The 20,242-nt window shown below is 37.7% G+C and overlaps 21 non-coding genes across 21 annotated transcripts; all 21 read left to right on the top strand.

The window, feature by feature from the left end:
• Positions 1–79: 79 nt before the first annotated feature.
• Positions 80–172, top strand: TRNAI-UAU (transfer RNA isoleucine (anticodon UAU)). The gene is given in 2 exon segments: positions 80–117; positions 137–172. It is a non-coding gene; the product is annotated as a tRNA-Ile (tRNA).
• Positions 173–1,480: 1,308 nt separating this feature from the next.
• TRNAI-UAU (transfer RNA isoleucine (anticodon UAU)) lies at positions 1,481–1,573 on the top strand. Its single transcript is given in 2 exon segments — positions 1,481–1,518; positions 1,538–1,573. It is a non-coding gene; the product is annotated as a tRNA-Ile (tRNA).
• Positions 1,574–2,714: 1,141 nt separating this feature from the next.
• Positions 2,715–2,807, top strand: TRNAI-UAU (transfer RNA isoleucine (anticodon UAU)). Its single transcript is given in 2 exon segments — positions 2,715–2,752; positions 2,772–2,807. It is a non-coding gene; the product is annotated as a tRNA-Ile (tRNA).
• A 1,143-nt stretch (positions 2,808–3,950) lies between these two features.
• Positions 3,951–4,043, top strand: TRNAI-UAU (transfer RNA isoleucine (anticodon UAU)). Its single transcript is given in 2 exon segments — positions 3,951–3,988; positions 4,008–4,043. It is a non-coding gene; the product is annotated as a tRNA-Ile (tRNA).
• Positions 4,044–4,172: 129 nt separating this feature from the next.
• TRNAR-CCU (transfer RNA arginine (anticodon CCU)) lies at positions 4,173–4,245 on the top strand. The gene has a single exon. It is a non-coding gene; the product is annotated as a tRNA-Arg (tRNA).
• A 940-nt stretch (positions 4,246–5,185) lies between these two features.
• On the top strand, positions 5,186–5,278 carry TRNAI-UAU (transfer RNA isoleucine (anticodon UAU)). Its single transcript is given in 2 exon segments — positions 5,186–5,223; positions 5,243–5,278. It is a non-coding gene; the product is annotated as a tRNA-Ile (tRNA).
• A 129-nt stretch (positions 5,279–5,407) lies between these two features.
• Positions 5,408–5,480, top strand: TRNAR-CCU (transfer RNA arginine (anticodon CCU)). Its single transcript has one exon. It is a non-coding gene; the product is annotated as a tRNA-Arg (tRNA).
• Positions 5,481–6,419: 939 nt separating this feature from the next.
• Positions 6,420–6,512, top strand: TRNAI-UAU (transfer RNA isoleucine (anticodon UAU)). The gene is given in 2 exon segments: positions 6,420–6,457; positions 6,477–6,512. It is a non-coding gene; the product is annotated as a tRNA-Ile (tRNA).
• Positions 6,513–6,972: 460 nt separating this feature from the next.
• TRNAI-UAU (transfer RNA isoleucine (anticodon UAU)) lies at positions 6,973–7,065 on the top strand. The gene is given in 2 exon segments: positions 6,973–7,010; positions 7,030–7,065. It is a non-coding gene; the product is annotated as a tRNA-Ile (tRNA).
• Positions 7,066–7,194: 129 nt separating this feature from the next.
• On the top strand, positions 7,195–7,267 carry TRNAR-CCU (transfer RNA arginine (anticodon CCU)). Its single transcript has one exon. It is a non-coding gene; the product is annotated as a tRNA-Arg (tRNA).
• Positions 7,268–8,207: 940 nt separating this feature from the next.
• On the top strand, positions 8,208–8,300 carry TRNAI-UAU (transfer RNA isoleucine (anticodon UAU)). The gene is given in 2 exon segments: positions 8,208–8,245; positions 8,265–8,300. It is a non-coding gene; the product is annotated as a tRNA-Ile (tRNA).
• A 129-nt stretch (positions 8,301–8,429) lies between these two features.
• TRNAR-CCU (transfer RNA arginine (anticodon CCU)) lies at positions 8,430–8,502 on the top strand. Its single transcript has one exon. It is a non-coding gene; the product is annotated as a tRNA-Arg (tRNA).
• A 1,751-nt stretch (positions 8,503–10,253) lies between these two features.
• TRNAI-UAU (transfer RNA isoleucine (anticodon UAU)) lies at positions 10,254–10,346 on the top strand. The gene is given in 2 exon segments: positions 10,254–10,291; positions 10,311–10,346. It is a non-coding gene; the product is annotated as a tRNA-Ile (tRNA).
• Positions 10,347–10,475: 129 nt separating this feature from the next.
• Positions 10,476–10,548, top strand: TRNAR-CCU (transfer RNA arginine (anticodon CCU)). The gene has a single exon. It is a non-coding gene; the product is annotated as a tRNA-Arg (tRNA).
• Positions 10,549–11,488: 940 nt separating this feature from the next.
• On the top strand, positions 11,489–11,581 carry TRNAI-UAU (transfer RNA isoleucine (anticodon UAU)). Its single transcript is given in 2 exon segments — positions 11,489–11,526; positions 11,546–11,581. It is a non-coding gene; the product is annotated as a tRNA-Ile (tRNA).
• Positions 11,582–11,710: 129 nt separating this feature from the next.
• Positions 11,711–11,783, top strand: TRNAR-CCU (transfer RNA arginine (anticodon CCU)). The gene has a single exon. It is a non-coding gene; the product is annotated as a tRNA-Arg (tRNA).
• Positions 11,784–13,534: 1,751 nt separating this feature from the next.
• Positions 13,535–13,627, top strand: TRNAI-UAU (transfer RNA isoleucine (anticodon UAU)). Its single transcript is given in 2 exon segments — positions 13,535–13,572; positions 13,592–13,627. It is a non-coding gene; the product is annotated as a tRNA-Ile (tRNA).
• Positions 13,628–13,756: 129 nt separating this feature from the next.
• On the top strand, positions 13,757–13,829 carry TRNAR-CCU (transfer RNA arginine (anticodon CCU)). The gene has a single exon. It is a non-coding gene; the product is annotated as a tRNA-Arg (tRNA).
• A 940-nt stretch (positions 13,830–14,769) lies between these two features.
• On the top strand, positions 14,770–14,862 carry TRNAI-UAU (transfer RNA isoleucine (anticodon UAU)). Its single transcript is given in 2 exon segments — positions 14,770–14,807; positions 14,827–14,862. It is a non-coding gene; the product is annotated as a tRNA-Ile (tRNA).
• A 460-nt stretch (positions 14,863–15,322) lies between these two features.
• Positions 15,323–15,415, top strand: TRNAI-UAU (transfer RNA isoleucine (anticodon UAU)). The gene is given in 2 exon segments: positions 15,323–15,360; positions 15,380–15,415. It is a non-coding gene; the product is annotated as a tRNA-Ile (tRNA).
• Positions 15,416–15,544: 129 nt separating this feature from the next.
• On the top strand, positions 15,545–15,617 carry TRNAR-CCU (transfer RNA arginine (anticodon CCU)). Its single transcript has one exon. It is a non-coding gene; the product is annotated as a tRNA-Arg (tRNA).
• The last annotated feature ends 4,625 nt before the right edge of the window (positions 15,618–20,242 follow it).

Genomic DNA, 20,242 nt, shown 5'->3' with positions numbered 1-20,242 from the left:
AGACAATAAGTGTATTGACATTTTTAACTGATGGTTAAAATATATCAGTGAAAGGCCAAATTTTCAGGGCATACTGTGTGCTTCAGTGGCGCAATCGGTCAGCGCGCGGTATTTATAAGACAGTATCTGTGGAGCAATGCCGAGGTTGTGAGTTCAAGCCTCACTTGGAGCAGGAATATTTAGCTTTTTTTTCTTTTAATGATATCATCAGTCATTGATCATCTGCTCTCGGAACATTTTTTATATGTAAGGATATTATAAAAAAGTAAAGCAAGAACATGAAATGCAAAGCAGACAGTAAGCCCCAGTGGCCTAATGGATAAGGCACTGGCCTCTTAAGCCAGGGATTGTGGGTTCAAGTCCCATCTGGGGTGTTTGTATTTATATCAACCATCTCAGCATTAGGAGTGGTTCTTTTAGCCTTGCTTCACCTGGATGCTGGATTTGCACAACAGTCCTGTTGAGTTGTGCTTGTTAATTGTTGCCACAGTAGCTACAAAATGACATTTATCATGATAACATTGTGGATTAGTGTCCTTAAAACGTTTTTCTATAATTGAGGACCAAGGTTTAAAGACCCATCTTGGATGCATATTCCTTTGTTGCTCATTAGTCTTCACAAAAAATGATTCTTTTTTCAATGCTTGTGATTTTGTTTTTACAAGAAATCTCCATTTACCTCAACATTTCTGTAGAGTTTGTCTTGCAAATAAGTACCAGAGTGGCTGAAATATGACATTATCTAAGGCAGGCTTGTCCAACCTGCGGCCCTCCAGATGTGCTAAAAATACACATCCCAGCATGCCTTGCCACAATTTGGCTATTAGGGAATGCTAGAATGATGGCAATGCATGCTGGGATGTGTAGTTTTAGCACATCTGGAGGGCCGCAGGTTGGACAAGCCTGATCTAAGGCAATTGCTGATGGGAATCTTGAAGTCCTTTACTGCATGTTGGAAGAATGGTATTTTTGATTTTATCATATTTCTTCTGCCACTCATCTTACTGTCATTGTAGATGGTAGAGTTGCAACAAACAACATATTCTTTTAATCAGACTACAATAATGATATAAGACTTTACATATTAAAATAGTGCATTATAAGACACATTAGTGTCAGTTTTCCTTATGCCATATTTTATATCTACTATCTTAACATTATTTTAGAAAAAATTAAATGAATTATTTTCCAATTTTGAAAAAAAGATACAGTAAAACCTAGATATGAATTTTCTTAGCAAATTACACCTACGAATACATAAATCTAGCCAATAACACCAATGCGCGATACAAATCATTTCTTTATGCTGAGCATTTAACTTCTATCAAGTACCTTATTGAAGTATTGAATGCAGTAAAATAGTGGAATTCAAAAACAAATTAAATCAAGATGGGGAGACAGAGACAATAAGTGTATTGACATTTTTAACTGATGGTTAAAATATATCAGTGAAAGGCCAAATTTTCAGGGCATACTGTGTGCTCCAGTGGCGCAATCGGTCAGCGCGCGGTACTTATAAGACAGTATCTGTTGAGCAATGCCGAGGTTGTGAGTTCAATCCTCACTTGGAGCAGGAATATTTAGCTTTTTTTTCTTTTATTGATATCATCAGTCATTGATCATCTGCTCTCGGAACATTTTTTATATGTAAGGATATTATGAAAAAGTAAAGCAAGAACATGAAATGCAAAGCAGACAGTAAGCCCCAGTGGCCTAATGGGTAAGGCACTGGCTTCCTAAGCCTGTGATTGTGGGTTCAAGTCCAATCTGGGGTATTTGTATTTATATCAACCATCTCAGCATTAGGGGTGGTTCTTTTAGCCTTGCTTCACCTGGATGCTGGATTTGCACAACATTCCTGTTGAGTTGTGCTTGTTAATTGTTGCCACAGTAGCTACAAAATGACATTTATCATGATAACATTGTGAATTAGTGTCCTTAAAACGTTTTTCTATAATTGAGGACCAAGGTTTAAAGACCCATCTTGGATGCATATTCCTTTGTTGCTCATTAGTCTTCACAAAAAATGATTCTTTTTTCAATGCTTGTGATTTTGTTCTTACAAGAAATCTCCATTTACCTCAACATTTCTGTAGAGTTTGTCTTGCAAATAAGTACCAGAGTGGCTGAAATATGACATTATCTAAGGCAATTGCTGATGGGAATCTTGACGTCCTTTCTCGCATGTTGGAAGAATGGTATTTTTGATTTTATCATATTTCTTCTGCCACTCATCTTACTGTCATTGTAGATTGTAGAGTTGCAACAAACAACATATTCTTTTAATCAGACTACAATAATGATATAAGACTTTACATATTAAAATAGTGCATTATAAGACACATTAGTGTCAGTTTTCCTTATGCCACATTTTATATCTACTATCTTAACATCATTTTAGAAAAAATTAAATGAATTATTTTCCAATTTTGAGAAAATGATACAGTAAAACCTAGATATGAATTTTCTTAGCAAATTACACCTACGAATACATAAATCTAGCCAATAACACCAATGCGCGATACAAATCATTTCTTTATGCTGAGCATTTAACTTCTATCAAGTACCTTATTGAAGTATTGAATGCAGTAAAATAGTGGAATTCAAAAAGAAATTAAATCAAATTGTGGAGACAGAGACAATAAGTGTATTGACATTTTTAACTAATGGTAAAATTTATCAGTGAAAGGCCAAATTTTCAGGGCATACTGTGTGCTCCAGTGGCGCAATCGGTCAGCGCGCGGTACTTATAACGCCGTATCTGTTGAGCAATGCTGAGGTTGTGAGTTCAAGCCTCACCTGGAGCAGGAATATTTAGCTTTTTTTTCTTTTAATGATATCATCAGTCATTGATCATCTGCTCTCGGAACATTTTTTATATGTAAGGATATTATGAAAAAGTAGAGCAAGAACATGAAATGCAAAGCAAGCAGGAAGCCCCAGTGGCCTAATGGATATGGCACTGGCCTCCTAAGCCAGGGATTGTGTCTTCAAGTCCCATCTGGGGTGTTTGTATTTATATCAACCATCTCAGCATTAGGGGTGGTTCTTTTAGCCTTGCTTCACCTGGATGCTGGATTTGCACAACAGTCCTGTTGAGTTGTGCTTGTTAATTGTTGCAACAGTAGCTACAAAATGACATTTATCATGATAACATTGTGGATTAGTGTCCTTAAAACGTTTTTATATAATTGAGGACCAAGGTTTAAAGACCCATCTTGGATGCATATTCCTTTGTTGCTCATAAGTCTTCATAAAAAATGATTCTTTTTTCAATGCTTGTGATTTTGTTCTTACAAGAAATCTCCATTTACCTCAACATTTCTGTAGAGTTTGTCTTGCAAATAAGTACCAGAGTGGCTGAAATATGACATTATCTAAGGCAATTGCTGATGGGAATCTTGAAGTCCTTTCTTGCATGTTGGAAGAATGGTATTTTTGATTTTATCATATTTCTTCTGCCACTCCTCTTACTGTCATTGTAGATGGTAGAGTTGCAACAAACAACATATTCTTTTAATCAGACTACAATAATGATATAAGACTTTACATATTAAAATAGTGCATTATAAGACACATTAGTGTCAGTTTTCCTTATGCCACATTTTATATCTACTATCTTAACATCATTTTAGAAAAAAATTAAATGAATTATTTTCCAATTTTGAGAAAATGATACAGTAAAACCTAGATATGAATTTTCTTAGCAAATTACACCTACGAATACATAAATCTAGCCAATAACACCAATGCGCGATACAAATCATTTCTTTATGCTGAGCATTTAACTTCTATCAAGTACCTTATTGAAGTATTGAATGCAGTAAAATAGTGGAATTCAAAAAGAAATTAAATCAAGATGGGGAGACAGAGACAATAAGTGTATTGACATTTTTAACTGATGGTTAAAATATATCAGTGAAAGGCCAAATTTTCAGGGCATACTGTGTGCTTCAGTGGCGCAATCGGTCAGCGCGCGGTATTTATAAGACAGTATCTGTTGAGCAATGCCGAGGTTGTGAGTTCAAGCCTCACTTGGAGCAGGAATATTTAGCTTTTTTTTCTTTTAATGATATCATCAGTCATTGATCATCTGCTCTCGGAACATTTTTTATATGTAAGGATATTATGAAAAAGTAAAGCAAGAGCATGAAATGCAAAGCAGACAGTAAGCCCCAGTGGCCTAATGGATAAGGCACTGGCCTCCTAAGCCAGGGATTGTGGGTTCAAGTCCCATCTGGGGTGTTTGTATTTATATCAACCATCTCAGCATTAGGGGTGGTTCTTTTAGCCTTGCTTCACCTGGATGCTGGATTTGCACAACAGTCCTGTTGAGTTGTGCTTGTTAATTGTTGCCACAGTAGCTACAAAATGACATTTATCATGATAACATTGTGGATTAGTGTCCTTAAAACGTTTTTCTATAATTGAGGACCAAGGTTTAAAGACCCATCTTGGATGCATATTCCTTTGTTGCTCATTAGTCTTCACAAAAAATGATTCTTTTTTCAATGCTTGTGATTTTGTTCTTACAAGAAATCTCCATTTACCTCAACATTTCTGTAGAGTTTGTCTTGCAAATAAGTACCAGAGTGGCTGAAATATGACATTATCTAAGGCAATTGCTGATGGGAATATTGAAGTCCTTTCCTGCATGTTGGAAGAATGGTATTTTTGATTTTATCATATTTCTTCTGCCACTCATCTTACTGTCATTGTAGATGGTAGAGTTGCAACAAACAACATATTCTTTTAATCAGACTACAATAATGATATAAGACTTTACATATTAAAATAGTGCATTATAAGACACATTAGTGTCAGTTTTCCTTATGCCATATTTTATATCTACTATCTTAACATCATTTTAGAAAAAATTAAATGAATTATTTTCCAATTTTGAGAAAATGATACAGTAAAACCTAGATATGAATTTTCTTAGCAAATTACACCTACGAATACATAAATCTAGCCAATAACACCAATGCGCGATACAAATAATTTCTTTATGCTGAGCATTTAACTTCTATCAAGTACCTTATTGAAGTATTGAATGCAGTAAAATAGTGGAATTCAAAAAGAAATTAAATCAAGATGGGGAGACAGAGACAATAAGTGTATTGACATTTTTAACTGATGGTTAAAATATATCAGTGAAAGGCCAAATTTTCAGGGCATACTGCGTGCTTCAGTGGCGCAATCGGTCAGCGCGCGGTATTTATAAGACAGTATCTGTTGAGCAATGCCGAGGTTGTGAGTTCAAGCCTCACTTGGAGCAGGAATATTTAGCTTTTTTTTCTTTTAATGATATCATCAGTCATTGATCATCTGCTCTCGGAACATTTTTTATATGTAAGGATGTTATAAAAAAGTAAAGCAAGAACATGAAATGCAAAGCAGACACTAAGCCCCAGTGGCCTAATGGATAAGGCACTGGCCTCCTAAGCCAGGGATTGTGGGTTCAAGTCCCATCTGGGGTGTTTGTATTTATATCAACCATCTCAGCATTAGGGGTGGTTCTTTTAGCCTTGCTTCACCTGAATGCTGGATTTGCACAACAGTCCTGTTGAGTTGTGCTTGTTAATTGTTGCCACAGTAGCTACAAAATGACATTTATCATGATAACATTGTGGATTAGTGTCCTTAAAACGTTTTTCTATAATTGAGGACCAAGGTTTAAAGACCCATCTTGGATGCATATTCCTTTGTTGCTCTTTAGTCTTCACAAAAAATGATTCTTTTTTCAATGCTTGTGATTTTGTTCTTACAAGAAATCTCCATTTACCTCAACATTTCTGTAGAGTTTGTCTTGCAAATAAGTACCAGAGTGGCTGAAATATGACATTATCTAAGGCAATTGCTGATGGGAATCTTGACGTCCTTTCCTGCATGTTGGAAGAATGGTATTTTTGATTTTATCATATTTCTTCTGCCACTCCTCTTACTGTCATTGTAGATGGTAGAGTTGCAACAAACAACATATTCTTTTAATCAGACTACAATAATGATATAAGACTTTACATATTAAAATAGTGCATTATAAGACACATTAGTGTCAGTTTTCCTTATGCCACATTTTATATCTACTATCTTAACATCATTTTAGAAAAAATTAAATGAATTATTTTCCAATTTTGAGAAAATGATACAGTAAAACCTAGATATGAATTTTCTTAGCAAATTACACCTACGAATACATAAATCTAGCCAATAACACCAATGCGCGATACAAATCATTTCTTTATGCTGAGCATTTAACTTCTATCAAGTACCTTATTGAAGTATTGAATGCAGTAAAATAGTGGAATTCAAAAAGAAATTAAATCAAATTGTGGAGACAGAGACAATAAGTGTATTGACATTTTTAACTAATGGTAAAATTTATCAGTGAAAGGCCAAATTTTCAGGGCATACTGTGTGCTCCAGTGGCGCAATCGGTCAGCGCGCGGTACTTATAAGACAGTATCTGTTGAGCAATGCCGAGGTTGTGAGTTCAAACCTCACCTGGAGCAGGAATATTGACATTTATCATTATAACATTGTGAATTAGTGTCCTTAAAACGTTTTTCTATAATTGATACATTTTATATCTACTATCTTAACATCATTTTAGAACAAATTAAATGAATTATTTTCCAATTTTGAGAAAATGGAGCAGGAATATTTAGCTTTTTTTCTTTTAATGATATCATAAAATGGTACAGTAAAACCTAGATATGAATTTTCTTAGCAAATTACACCTACAAATACATAAATCTAGCCAATAACACCAATGCGCGATACAAATCATTTCTTTATGCTGAGCATTTAACTTCTATCAAGTACCTTATTGAAGTATTGAATGCAGTAAAATAGTGGAATTCAAAAAGAAATTAAATCAAGTTGTGGAGACAGAGACAATAAGTGTATTGACATTTTTAACTAATGGTAAAATTTATCAGTGAAAGGCCAAATTTTCAGGGCATACTGTGTGCTCCAGTTGCGCCATCGGTCAGCGCGCGGTACTTATAAGACAGTATCTGTTGAGCAATGCCGAGGTTGTGAGTTCAAGCCTCACCTGGAGCAGGAATATTTAGCTTTTTTTTCTTTTAATTATATCATCAGTCATTGATCATCTGCTCTCGGAACATTTTTTATATGTAAGGATATTATAAAAAAGTAAAGCAAGAACATGAAATGCAAAGCAGACAGTAAGCCCCAGTGGCCTAATGGATAAGGCACTGGCCTCCTAAGCCAGGGATTGTGGGTTCAAGTCCCATCTGGGGTGTTTGTATTTATATCAACCATCTCAGCATTAGGGGTGGTTCTTTTAGCCTTGCTTCACCTGGATGCTGGATTTGCACAACAGTCCTGTTGAGTTGTGCTTGTTAATTGTTGCCACAGTAGCTACAAAATGACATTTATCATGATAACATTGTGGATTAGTGTCCTTAAAACGTTTTTATATAATTGAGGACCAAGGTTTAAAGACCCATCTTGGATGCATATTCCTTTGTTGCTCATTAGTCTTCACAAAAAATGATTCTTTTTTCAATGCTTGTGATTTTGTTCTTACAAGAAATCTCCATTTACCTCAACATTTCTGTAGAGTTTGTCTTGCAAATAAGTACCAGAGTGGCTGAAATATGACATTATCTAAGGCAATTGCTGATGGGAATCTTGAAGTCCTTTCTTGCATGTTGGAAGAATGGTATTTTTGATTTTATCATATTTCTTCTGCCACTCATCTTACTGTCATTGTAGATGGTAGAGTTGCAACAAACAACATATTCTTTTAATCAGACTACAATAATGATATAAGACTTTACATATTAAAATAGTGCATTATAAGACACATTAGAGTCAGTTTTCCTTATGCCACATTTTATATCTACTATCTTAACATCATTTTAGAAAAAATTAAATGAATTATTTTCCAATTTTGAGAAAATGATACAGTAAAACCTAGATATGAATTTTCTTAGCAAATTACACCTACGAATACATAAATCTAGCCAATAACACCAATGCGCGATACAAATCATTTCTTTATGCTGAGCATTTAACTTCTATCAAGTACCTTATTGAAGTATTGAATGCAGTAAAATAGTGGAATTCAAAAAGAAATTAAATCAAGATGGGGAGACAGAGACAATAAGTGTATTGACATTTTTAACTGATGGTTAAAATATATCAGTGAAAGGCCAAATTTTCAGGGCATACTGTGTGCTCCAGTGGCGCAATCGGTCAGCGTGCGGTATTTATAAGACAGTATCTGTTGAGCAATGCCGAGGTTGTGAGTTCAATCCTCACTTGGAGCAGGAATACTTAGCTTTTTTTTCTTTTAATGATATCATCAGTCATTAATCATCTGCTCTCGGAACATTTTTTATATGTAAGGATATTATTAAAAAGTAAAGAAAGAACATGAAATGCAAAGCAGACAGTAAGCCCCAGTGGCCTAATGGATAAGGCACTGGCCTCCTAAGCCAGGGATTGTGGGTTCATGTCCCATCTGGGGTGTTTGTATTTATATCAACCATCTCAGCATTAGGGGTGGTTCTTTTAGCCTTGCTTCACCTGGATGCTGGATTTGCACAACAGTCCTGTTGAGTTGTGCTTGTTAATTGTTGCCACAGTAGCTACAAAATGACATTTATCATGATAACATTGTGGATTAGTGTCCTTAAAACGTTTTTCTATAATTGAGGACCAAGGTTTAAAGACCCATCTTGGATGCATATTCCTTTGTTGCTCATTAGTCTTCACAAAAAATGATTCTTTTTTCAATGCTTGTGATTTTGTTCTTACAAGAAATCTCCATTTACCTCAACATTTCTGTAGAGTTTGTCTTGCAAATAAGTACCAGAGTGGCTGAAATATGACATTATCTAAGGCAATTGCTGATGGGAATCTTGAAGTCCTTTCTTGCATGTTGGAAGAATGGTATTTTTGATTTGATCATATTTCTTCTGCCACTCATCTTACTGTCATTGTAGATGGTAGAGTTGCAACAAACAACATATTCTTTTAATCAGACGACAATAATGATATAAGACTTTACATATTAAAAAAGTGCATTATAAGACACATTAGTGTCAGTTTTCCTTATGCCACATTTTATATCTACTATCTTAACATCATTTTAGAAAAAATTAAATGAATTATTTTCCAATTTTGAGAAAATGATACAGTAAAACCTAGATATGAATTTTCTTAGCAAATTACACCTACAAATACATAAATCTAGCCAATAACACCAATGCGCGATACAAATCATTTCTTTATGCTGAGCATTTAACTTCTATCAAGTACCTTATTGAAGTATTGAATGCAGTAAAATAGTGTAATTCAAAAAGAAATTAAATCAAGTTGTGGAGACAGAGACAATAAGTGTATTGACATTTTTAACTAATGGTAAAATTTATCAGTAAAAGGCCAAATTTTCAGGGCATACTGTGTGCTCCAGTGGCGCAAACGATCAGCGCGCGGTACCTATAAGACAGTATCTGTTGAGCAATGCTGAGGTTGTGAGTTCAAGCCTCACCTGGAGCAGGAATATTGACATTTATCATGATAACATTGTGAATTAGTGTCCTTAAAACGTTTTTCTATAATTGATACATTTTATATCTACTATCTTAACATCATTTTAGAAAAAATTAAATGAATTATTTTCCAATTCTGAGAAAATGGAGCAGGAATATTTAGCTTTTTTTCTTTTAATGATATCATAAAATGATACAGTAAAACCTAGATATGAATTTTCTTAGCAAATTACACCTACAAATACATAAATCTAGCCAATATCGCGCAAATTTGGCCTTTCACTGATAAATTTTACCATTAGTTAAAAATGTCAATACACTTATTGTCTCTGTCTCCACAACTTGATTTAATTTCTTTTTGAATTCCACTATTTTACTGCATTCAATACTTCAATAAGGTACTTGATAGAAGTTAAATGCTCAGCATAATACATGCGCGATACAAATCATTTCTTTATGCTGAGCATTTAACTTCTATCAAGTACCTTATTGAAGTATTGAATGCAGTAAATCATTTCGCATGTATTTGCGCGATACAAATCATTTCTTTATGCTGAGCATTTAACTTCTATCAAGTACCTTATTGAAGTATTGAATGCAGTAAAATAGTGGAATTCAAAAAGAAATTAAATCAAGTTGTGGAGACAGAGACAATAAGTGTATTGACATTTTTAACTAATGGTAAAATTTATCAGTGAAAGGCCAAATTTTCAGGGCATACTGTGTGCTCCAGTGGCGCAATCGGTCAGCGCGCGGTACTTATAAGACAGTATCTGTTGAGCAATGCCGAGGTTGTGAGTTCAAGCCTCACCTGGAGCAGGAATATTTAGCTTTTTTTTCTTTTAATGATATCATCAGTCATTGATCATCTGCTCTCGGAACATTTTTTATATGTAAGGATATTATGAAAAAGTAAAGCAAGAACATGAAATGCAAAGCAGACAGTAAGCCCCTGTGGCCTAATGGATAAGGCACTGGCCTCCTAAGCCAGGGATTGTGGGTTCAAGTCCCATCTGGGGTGTTTGTATTTATATCAACCATCTCAGCATTAGGGGTGGTTCTTTTAGCCTTGCTTCACCTGGATGCTGGATTTGCACAACAGTCCTGTTGAGTTGTGCTTGTTAATTGTTGCCACAGTAGCTACAAAATGACATTTATCATGATAACATTGTGGATTAGTGTCCTTAAAACGTTTTTATATAATTGAGGACCAAGGTTTAAAGACCCATCTTGGATGCATATTCCTTTGTTGCTCATTAGTCTTCACAAAAAATGATTCTTTTTTCAATGCTTGTGATTTTGTTCTTACACGAAATCTCCATTTACCTCAACATTTCTGTAGAGTTTGTCTTGCAAATAAGTACCAGAGTGGCTGAAATATGACATTATCTAAGGCAATTGCTGATGGGAATCTTGAAGTCCTTTCTTGCATGTTGGAAGAATGGTATTTTTGATTTTATCATATTTCTTCTGCCACTCATCTTACTGTCATTGTAGATGGTAGAGTTGCAACAAACAACATATTCTTTTAATCAGACTACAATAATGATATAAGACTTTACATATTAAAATAGTGCATTATAAGACACATTAGTGTCAGTTTTCCTTATGCCACATTTTATATCTACTATCTTAACATCATTTTAGAAAAAATTAAATGAATTATTTTCCAATTTTGAGAAAATGATACAGTAAAACCTAGATATGAATTTTCTTAGCAAATTACACCTACGAATACATAAATCTAGCCAATAACACCAATGCGCGATACAAATCATTTCTTTATGCTGAGCATTTAACTTCTATCAAGTACCTTATTGAAGTATTGAATGCAGTAAAATAGTGGAATTCAAAAAGAAATTAAATCAAGATGGGGAGACAGAGACAATAAGTGTATTGACATTTTTAACTGATGGTTAAAATATATCAGTGAAAGGCCAAATTTTCAGGGCATACTGTGTGCTCCAGTGGCGCAATCGGTCAGCGTGCGGTATTTATAAGACAGTATCTGTTGAGCAATGCCGAGGTTGTGAGTTCAATCCTCACTTGGAGCAGGAATACTTAGCTTTTTTTTCTTTTAATGATATCATCAGTCATTAATCATCTGCTCTCGGAACATTTTTTATATGTAAGGATATTATTAAAAAGTAAAGAAAGAACATGAAATGCAAAGCAGACAGTAAGCCCCAGTGGCCTAATGGATAAGGCACTGGCCTCCTAAGCCAGGGATTGTGGGTTCATGTCCCATCTGGGGTGTTTGTATTTATATCAACCATCTCAGCATTAGGGGTGGTTCTTTTAGCCTTGCTTCACCTGGATGCTGGATTTGCACAACAGTCCTGTTGAGTTGTGCTTGTTAATTGTTGCCACAGTAGCTACAAAATGACATTTATCATGATAACATTGTGGATTAGTGTCCTTAAAACGTTTTTCTATAATTGAGGACCAAGGTTTAAAGACCCATCTTGGATGCATATTCCTTTGTTGCTCATTAGTCTTCACAAAAAATGATTCTTTTTTCAATGCTTGTGATTTTGTTCTTACAAGAAATCTCCATTTACCTCAACATTTCTGTAGAGTTTGTCTTGCAAATAAGTACCAGAGTGGCTGAAATATGACATTATCTAAGGCAATTGCTGATGGGAATCTTGAAGTCCTTTCTTGCATGTTGGAAGAATGGTATTTTTGATTTGATCATATTTCTTCTGCCACTCATCTTACTGTCATTGTAGATGGTAGAGTTGCAACAAACAACATATTCTTTTAATCAGACGACAATAATGATATAAGACTTTACATATTAAAAAAGTGCATTATAAGACACATTAGTGTCAGTTTTCCTTATGCCACATTTTATATCTACTATCTTAACATCATTTTAGAAAAAATTAAATGAATTATTTTCCAATTTTGAGAAAATGATACAGTAAAACCTAGATATGAATTTTCTTAGCAAATTACACCTACAAATACATAAATCTAGCCAATAACACCAATGCGCGATACAAATCATTTCTTTATGCTGAGCATTTAACTTCTATCAAGTACCTTATTGAAGTATTGAATGCAGTAAAATAGTGTAATTCAAAAAGAAATTAAATCAAGTTGTGGAGACAGAGACAATAAGTGTATTGACATTTTTAACTAATGGTAAAATTTATCAGTAAAAGGCCAAATTTTCAGGGCATACTGTGTGCTCCAGTGGCGCAAACGATCAGCGCGCGGTACCTATAAGACAGTATCTGTTGAGCAATGCTGAGGTTGTGAGTTCAAGCCTCACCTGGAGCAGGAATATTGACATTTATCATGATAACATTGTGAATTAGTGTCCTTAAAACGTTTTTCTATAATTGATACATTTTATATCTACTATCTTAACATCATTTTAGAAAAAATTAAATGAATTATTTTCCAATTCTGAGAAAATGGAGCAGGAATATTTAGCTTTTTTTCTTTTAATGATATCATAAAATGATACAGTAAAACCTAGATATGAATTTTCTTAGCAAATTACACCTACAAATACATAAATCTAGCCAATATCGCGCAAATTTGGCCTTTCACTGATAAATTTTACCATTAGTTAAAAATGTCAATACACTTATTGTCTCTGTCTCCACAACTTGATTTAATTTCTTTTTGAATTCCACTATTTTACTGCATTCAATACTTCAATAAGGTACTTGATAGAAGTTAAATGCTCAGCATAATACATGCGCGATACAAATCATTTCTTTATGCTGAGCATTTAACTTCTATCAAGTACCTTATTGAAGTATTGAATGCAGTAAATCATTTCGCATGTATTTGCGCGATACAAATCATTTCTTTATGCTGAGCATTTAACTTCTATCAAGTACCTTATTGAAGTATTGAATGCAGTAAAATAGTGGAATTCAAAAAGAAATTAAATCAAGTTGTGGAGACAGAGACAATAAGTGTATTGACATTTTTAACTAATGGTAAAATTTATCAGTGAAAGGCCAAATTTTCAGGGCATACTGTGTGCTCCAGTGGCGCAATCGGTCAGCGCGCGGTACTTATAAGACAGTATCTGTTGAGCAATGCCGAGGTTGTGAGTTCAAGCCTCACCTGGAGCAGGAATATTTAGCTTTTTTTTCTTTTAATGATATCATCAGTCATTGATCATCTGCTCTCGGAACATTTTTTATATGTAAGGATATTATGAAAAAGTAAAGCAAGAACATGAAATGCAAAGCAGACAGTAAGCCCCTGTGGCCTAATGGATAAGGCACTGGCCTCCTAAGCCAGGGATTGTGGGTTCAAGTCCCATCTGGGGTGTTTGTATTTATATCAACCATCTCAGCATTAGGGGTGGTTCTTTTAGCCTTGCTTCACCTGGATGCTGGATTTGCACAACAGTCCTGTTGAGTTGTGCTTGTTAATTGTTGCCACAGTAGCTACAAAATGACATTTATCATGATAACATTGTGGATTAGTGTCCTTAAAACGTTTTTATATAATTGAGGACCAAGGTTTAAAGACCCATCTTGGATGCATATTCCTTTGTTGCTCATTAGTCTTCACAAAAAATGATTCTTTTTTCAATGCTTGTGATTTTGTTCTTACACGAAATCTCCATTTACCTCAACATTTCTGTAGAGTTTGTCTTGCAAATAAGTACCAGAGTGGCTGAAATATGACATTATCTAAGGCAATTGCTGATGGGAATCTTGAAGTCCTTTCTTGCATGTTGGAAGAATGGTATTTTTGATTTTATCATATTTCTTCTGCCACTCATCTTACTGTCATTGTAGATGGTAGAGTTGCAACAAACAACATATTCTTTTAATCAGACTACAATAATGATATAAGACTTTACATATTAAAATAGTGCATTATAAGACACATTAGTGTCAGTTTTCCTTATGCCACATTTTATATCTACTATCTTAACATCATTTTAGAAAAAATTAAATGAATTATTTTCCAATTTTGAGAAAATGATACAGTAAAACCTAGATATGAATTTTCTTAGCAAATTACACCTACGAATACATAAATCTAGCCAATAACACCAATGCGCGATACAAATCATTTCTTTATGCTGAGCATTTAACTTCTATCAAGTACCTTATTGAAGTATTGAATGCAGTAAAATAGTGGAATTCAAAAAGAAATTAAATCAAGATGGGGAGACAGAGACAATAAGTGTATTGACATTTTTAACTGATGGTTAAAATATATCAGTGAAAGGCCAAATTTTCAGGGCATACTGTGTGCTCCAGTGGCGCAATCGGTCAGTGCGCGGTACTTATAAGACAGCATCTGTTGAGCAATGCCGAGGTTGTGAGTTCAAGCCTCACCTGGAGCAGGAATATTGACATTTATCATGATAACATTGTGAATTAGTGTCCTTAAAACGTTTTTCTATAATTGATACATTTTATATCTACTATCTTAACATCATTTTAGAAAAAATTAAATGAATTATTTTCCAATTCTGAGAAAATGGAGCAGGAATATTTAGCTTTTTTTTTTTTTATGATATCATAAAATGATACAGTAAAACCTAGATATGAATTTTCTTAGCAAATTACACCTACAAATACATAAATCTAGCCAATAACACCAATGCGCGATACAAATCATTTCTTTATGCTGAGCATTTAACTTCTATCAAGTACCTTATTGAAGTATTGAATGCAGTAAAATAGTGGAATTCAAAAAGAAATTAAATCAAGTTGTGGAGACAGAGACAATAAGTGTATTGACATTTTTAACTAATGTTAAAATTTATCAGTGAAAGGCCAAATTTTCGGGGCATACTGTGTGCTCCAGTGGCGCAATCGGTCAGCGCGCGGTACTTATAAGACAGTATCTGTTGAGCAATGCCGAGGTTGTGAGTTCAAGCCTCACCTGGAGCAGGAATATTTAGCTTTTTTTTCTTTTAATGATATCATCAGTCATTGATCATCTGCTCTCGGAACATTTTTTATATGTAAGGATATTATGAAAAAGTAAAGCAAGAACATGAAATGCAAAGCAGACAGTAAGCCCCAGTGGCCTAATGGATAAGGCACTGGCCTCCTAAGCCAGGGATTGTGGGTTCAAGTCCCATCTGGGGTGTTTGTATTTATATCAACCATCTCAGCATTAGGGGTGGTTCTTTTAGCCTTGCTTCACCTGGATGCTAGATTTGCACAACAGTCCTGTTGAGTTGTGCTTGTTAATTGTTGCCACAGTAGCTACAAAATGACATTTATCATGATAACATTGTGGATTAGTGTCCTTAAAACGTTTTTATATAATTGAGGACCAAGGTTTAAAGACCCATCTTGGATGCATATTCCTTTGTTGCTCATTAGTCTTCACAAAAAATGATTCTTTTTTCAATGCTTGTGATTTTGTTCTTACAAGAAATCTCCATTTACCTCAACATTTCTGTAGAGTTTGTCTTGCAAATAAGTACCAGAGTGGCTGAAATATGACATTATCTAAGGCAATTGCTGATGGGAATCTTGAAGTCCTTTCTTGCATGTTGGAAGAATGGTATTTTTGATTTTATCATATTTCTTCTGCCACTTATCTTACTGTCATTGTAGATGGTAGAGTTGCAACAAACAACATATTCTTTTAATCAGACTACAATAATGATATAAGACTTTACATATTAAAATAGTGCATTATGGGGGGTGTGGCCTAACCGGAGACCAGGTCGGACGCACCATACCTGAGCTCCGGCAGATTGAGTTGGAAAACCCTATATTTCGCCCGCTCCTGCCTCCCCCTGCCACTCCGATCAGCAGCTGGGAGACCCCCGGGACCGCTGCAACCACTCGCCCGCCGCGCAGATCATTCCGCCCGCTGAGGCCTACATCGCGACCGGAGCCGCGGCCTCAATTTCCGGACGCCGCGGCCGCCCACGCGATCTCCCTCCGCTCACTGGGCTGCGTCTCCTAAATATATCAGACGCTCCTCTGCCCCCCGGGGTCCCCGCTGAGCCGCTGATTGCTGCCCAAGGAGCAGCTAGATCCCTGGAGGCCCCGGAGAGTTGCGGCCTGCAGCTAGGCCAAAGCCGCGGCCTAGATTTCGGCCCGGGACCCGGCCCTGAGCCACAGACAGCGCGGACCCCTGTACCTGCACCCCACTCGGAGAGGATCACCCAGCTGGCTCTCAGGGAGCCTCTAAAGCACTCCCCACCATCTTCAGGTGAGCCTGGACACAGCACCCAGGGGCAGAGCCCCTTCCTAACTTAGTCAGAAGCCTGCATAGGATCTCACTACTGCCTGGATAGGTGACTCACCCTGGACTCTCTTTGTGCTCCCCCTCTGCCCCATGCTCTCACTGGGGCTAGAAGAGCTTGCTCCTGCTGGCAGGAGAATTCTGTAGCCCCTAGCATGCTGCTTTAATCTCCTAAACAGTGATTCCCCACCACCACAGCTGATACACACCAACCCACCTAGATCGTCCCTTGTCCCTGCTCATCTTTGCCTCAGACGGTGCTATCCACTACCCTGATGCCTCCTAAACGGCTTAAACCTCCTACGGCAGTGCTGCCAGTAAGCTTATTCAAGTCTGCATCCAAATCCCCAAGTATGGCAAGCTGTCCTGGTCAATCCTCTCAGCAACACCCTAGTACCCCAGTTACCGTCCCGACCCCTCCTACATCCTCAGCCGACATCTCCTTGGACGAGCCCATTACGGTCCGCAAGATGCTACAACTACTAGGCGACCTTAAGAAGGACATTACTGCTGACATAACGTCAGCTATCCGTGAGCTGAAACAGGATGTACATGAGTTAGGGGACCGCACAGACCATCTTGAGGGGAAGATGGGAGAGATGGTGACTTCCCATAACAATCTGATATCAGCCCATGATGCGACGCAATCTGAACTATCCTTACTTAGAGATAAACTGGCGGATATTGAAGACAGGGACCGGCGTAATAACTTAAAGATCCGTGGGATCCCAGAAACGATTCGCCCCTCTGAGCTTGAGAACTTTGCCAGGGACCTGTTCCAAAGGATGCTCCCAGACCTTCCACCCTCCCAACTCCTAATGGACCGCATTCATCGCTTGCCCAAACCCCGCAATGCCCCGGAAGACTCCCCGAGAGACACCATCCTAAGGCTTCACTACTTCCAGACTAAGGAACGCCTCCTAAGAGCCTCACGTGACCCCAACCTACTCTCCTCGGTCTTGGACCCTTTGCAGCTATATGGAGATCTCTCCTCAACCACCCTGCAAAAACGCAGATCTTTCTCGACCCTCACCACAGCCCTGCGGCAAGCCTCCATTCCATACAAGTGGGGCTTCCCTTTCAAGCTAATAATAACCAAAGATGGCTCGACGGTCGTGCTACGCTCCGTAGATGAGGGCCTGAAACTGCTAGAACTATGGCAGGTCCCCTACTCTTCTGGCCCTCCGAAGACAGCCCTAACGCTCAGGCAAGATTGGTCCACAATCCCTAAGAAGTGACCCCTGGAAACATCAGGGTTATATTTGACCTCCCAGTTGCCATGGGCCCTCCTATGGCTTACCCACTCTACCGTCCAGACGCTGGCACTCACCCGCTGAACTGAACCGGGACCATGTAACTATGTTTTACTTTTCACTGCTACTCAATATGGATGTGCTGATTATTCTGCCATTGCTATGTTTTTGCGATTACATTTATATTTAGGGAATAGCTACCCCAATACTCTGCATTAGTGAGTGGCCTCCGGCACTCCCGTCTCTCCTGGGCGGTAAACCCTACTGCACCCGATGTTACATGGGTGTTTATAGGTAGATATGAATACGTATCTATGTATACATACATTTAAGTTTTCTCTCTCTGTTGATAAGTGTATCTCTGTTAAAGTTTTATTTCTATTTTATTTCTTAGTCCCCGGTGGTGGGGAACAATGCCACTACCCCCACAATTTTCGCCACACTGTTTTGTGGCCTACATGACTCTCATGGTAGAGTCACTTTTTTCTGTTTACTTTCTCTCCCCCCCTCCCCCATCCCCCCCAGTTGCCCCCATTTCCTCACAGGGTATTTATCTTATCTTTGCTTACTTGTCAACGGTACTTGGTCACACCTACGCCATTTCCCCCCTATTACATAACCATGCCACAGTTTATGTCTATTAATGCTAAAGGGTTGAACTCCCCCCAAAAACGGAGGACTGCCCTTCGCTATTTTCATTCACATAGAATTGATGTTGTAGCAATCCAAGAGACCCACTTTGCCTCTAAATCTCCCCCTTCTCTGTCTGACCACCATTATCCAACAGGCTTCTTTGCCAATGGCCCCACTAAGAAAGGAGGTGTTGCTATTCTTATAAACCGTCACTGTGACTTCACCTCATCTTCCCAAACCACTGATCCTCTAGGTAGATATCTAATATTGACAGGAGTATTAGACGGCAAGTCGGTCACCATAGCTTCCGTATATGCACCCAATACTGGCCAACTTCGCTTTCTCAGAAAATTCCTCAACGCTGTTAAAAAAACAGCTGCAGGCCAGGTAATCATCCTTGGTGACTGCAACTTAGTATTAGACCCCAAAATGGATAGAACCGACCCTGTCGGTCATCCCCCCTCTTCACACTCACTACACACTTCTAAGGCCTTCGGGCTCCTATTATTGGAATTTGGTATGTTTGACGCCTGGCGAGCCCTACACCCCACGATGAGAGATTACACTTTCCACTCCCGGGTACACCATTCTTACTCCAGAATAGACTATATGTTTCTAGACAAATGGTCCTTACAACAAATCCGTAAAGCCAATATTCTTCCCATAACCTGGTCAGACCACGCCCCCCTGGTTGCAACCTGGGACCTTTCCCACAAAATCCCAGCCGCTAGACCATGGAGATTTAATAACTTCTTATTATCCTCAGTAGAAGCTACGCAAACAATTCAGGCCTCCTTGAATGACTTCCTCAAACATAATAACCCTGATGATACCTCCCCTATCAACTTTTGGTGTGCCCTTAAGGCAGTAATCCGTGGGACTGTTATCCAGGTTGCCTCCAGACTTAAGCGTCAGGAACGGGCGACACAGAAATCCTTGGAGAATCAAATTCTTGTATTAGAGGGTAGACATAAGCTAGACCCCAATAACTCCTCCCTTCTCCAAGATTTAGTGAAACTCAGAACTGAATTGGAGGTTTACACGCTGCGCAAAGTTAACGCGAATATTGCCAGATTGAACCAACGATATTACGTAGAAGGAAATAGGGCATCCCGACTTCTAGCTAGGAAACTGAAAGGCAAAGAAATACGAGCTTCAACTAAAACTCTACATAACATTGCTGGTGCCAAACTCAACAACCCACTAGATATTTCCAATGCCTTCGCAGAGTACTATGCTCGCCTCTATAATCTAGTCGAGGATGATACTATCCCCCAGCCTTCCCCAGAGTCCATTTCGGCTTTTCTTTCTAATATATCCCTACCTACCCTTTCAGCCCAAGCCCTCGACTCTCTAAATGCCCCCTGGACAGAGGAAGAAATTTGTCTTGCCATCAAGTCACTGAAAAAAGACAAGGCCCCCGGCCCAGACGGCTTCTCAAATAACTTCTACACTGCCTTCCAACCTACCCTTACCCCAGTGCTCCTGCGTGTGTTCGAGTCTGGGACTACATTAGGTGCGTTCCCCCAAGAAATGCTCGAGGCCCGCATAATCACCATATTGAAACCGAATAAAGACCCATCATATCCCCAAAACTACAGACCGATAGCCCTGTTGAACACC

The sequence above is a fragment of the Crinia signifera genome, chromosome 5, assembly GCF_055691185.1.
Source record: "Crinia signifera chromosome 5, ASM5569118v1, whole genome shotgun sequence".
Lineage (NCBI taxonomy): Eukaryota > Metazoa > Chordata > Amphibia > Anura > Myobatrachidae > Crinia > Crinia signifera.
Note: the sequence above shows the minus strand (reverse complement) of the source record. Positions and strands in the feature narration are given on the sequence as shown.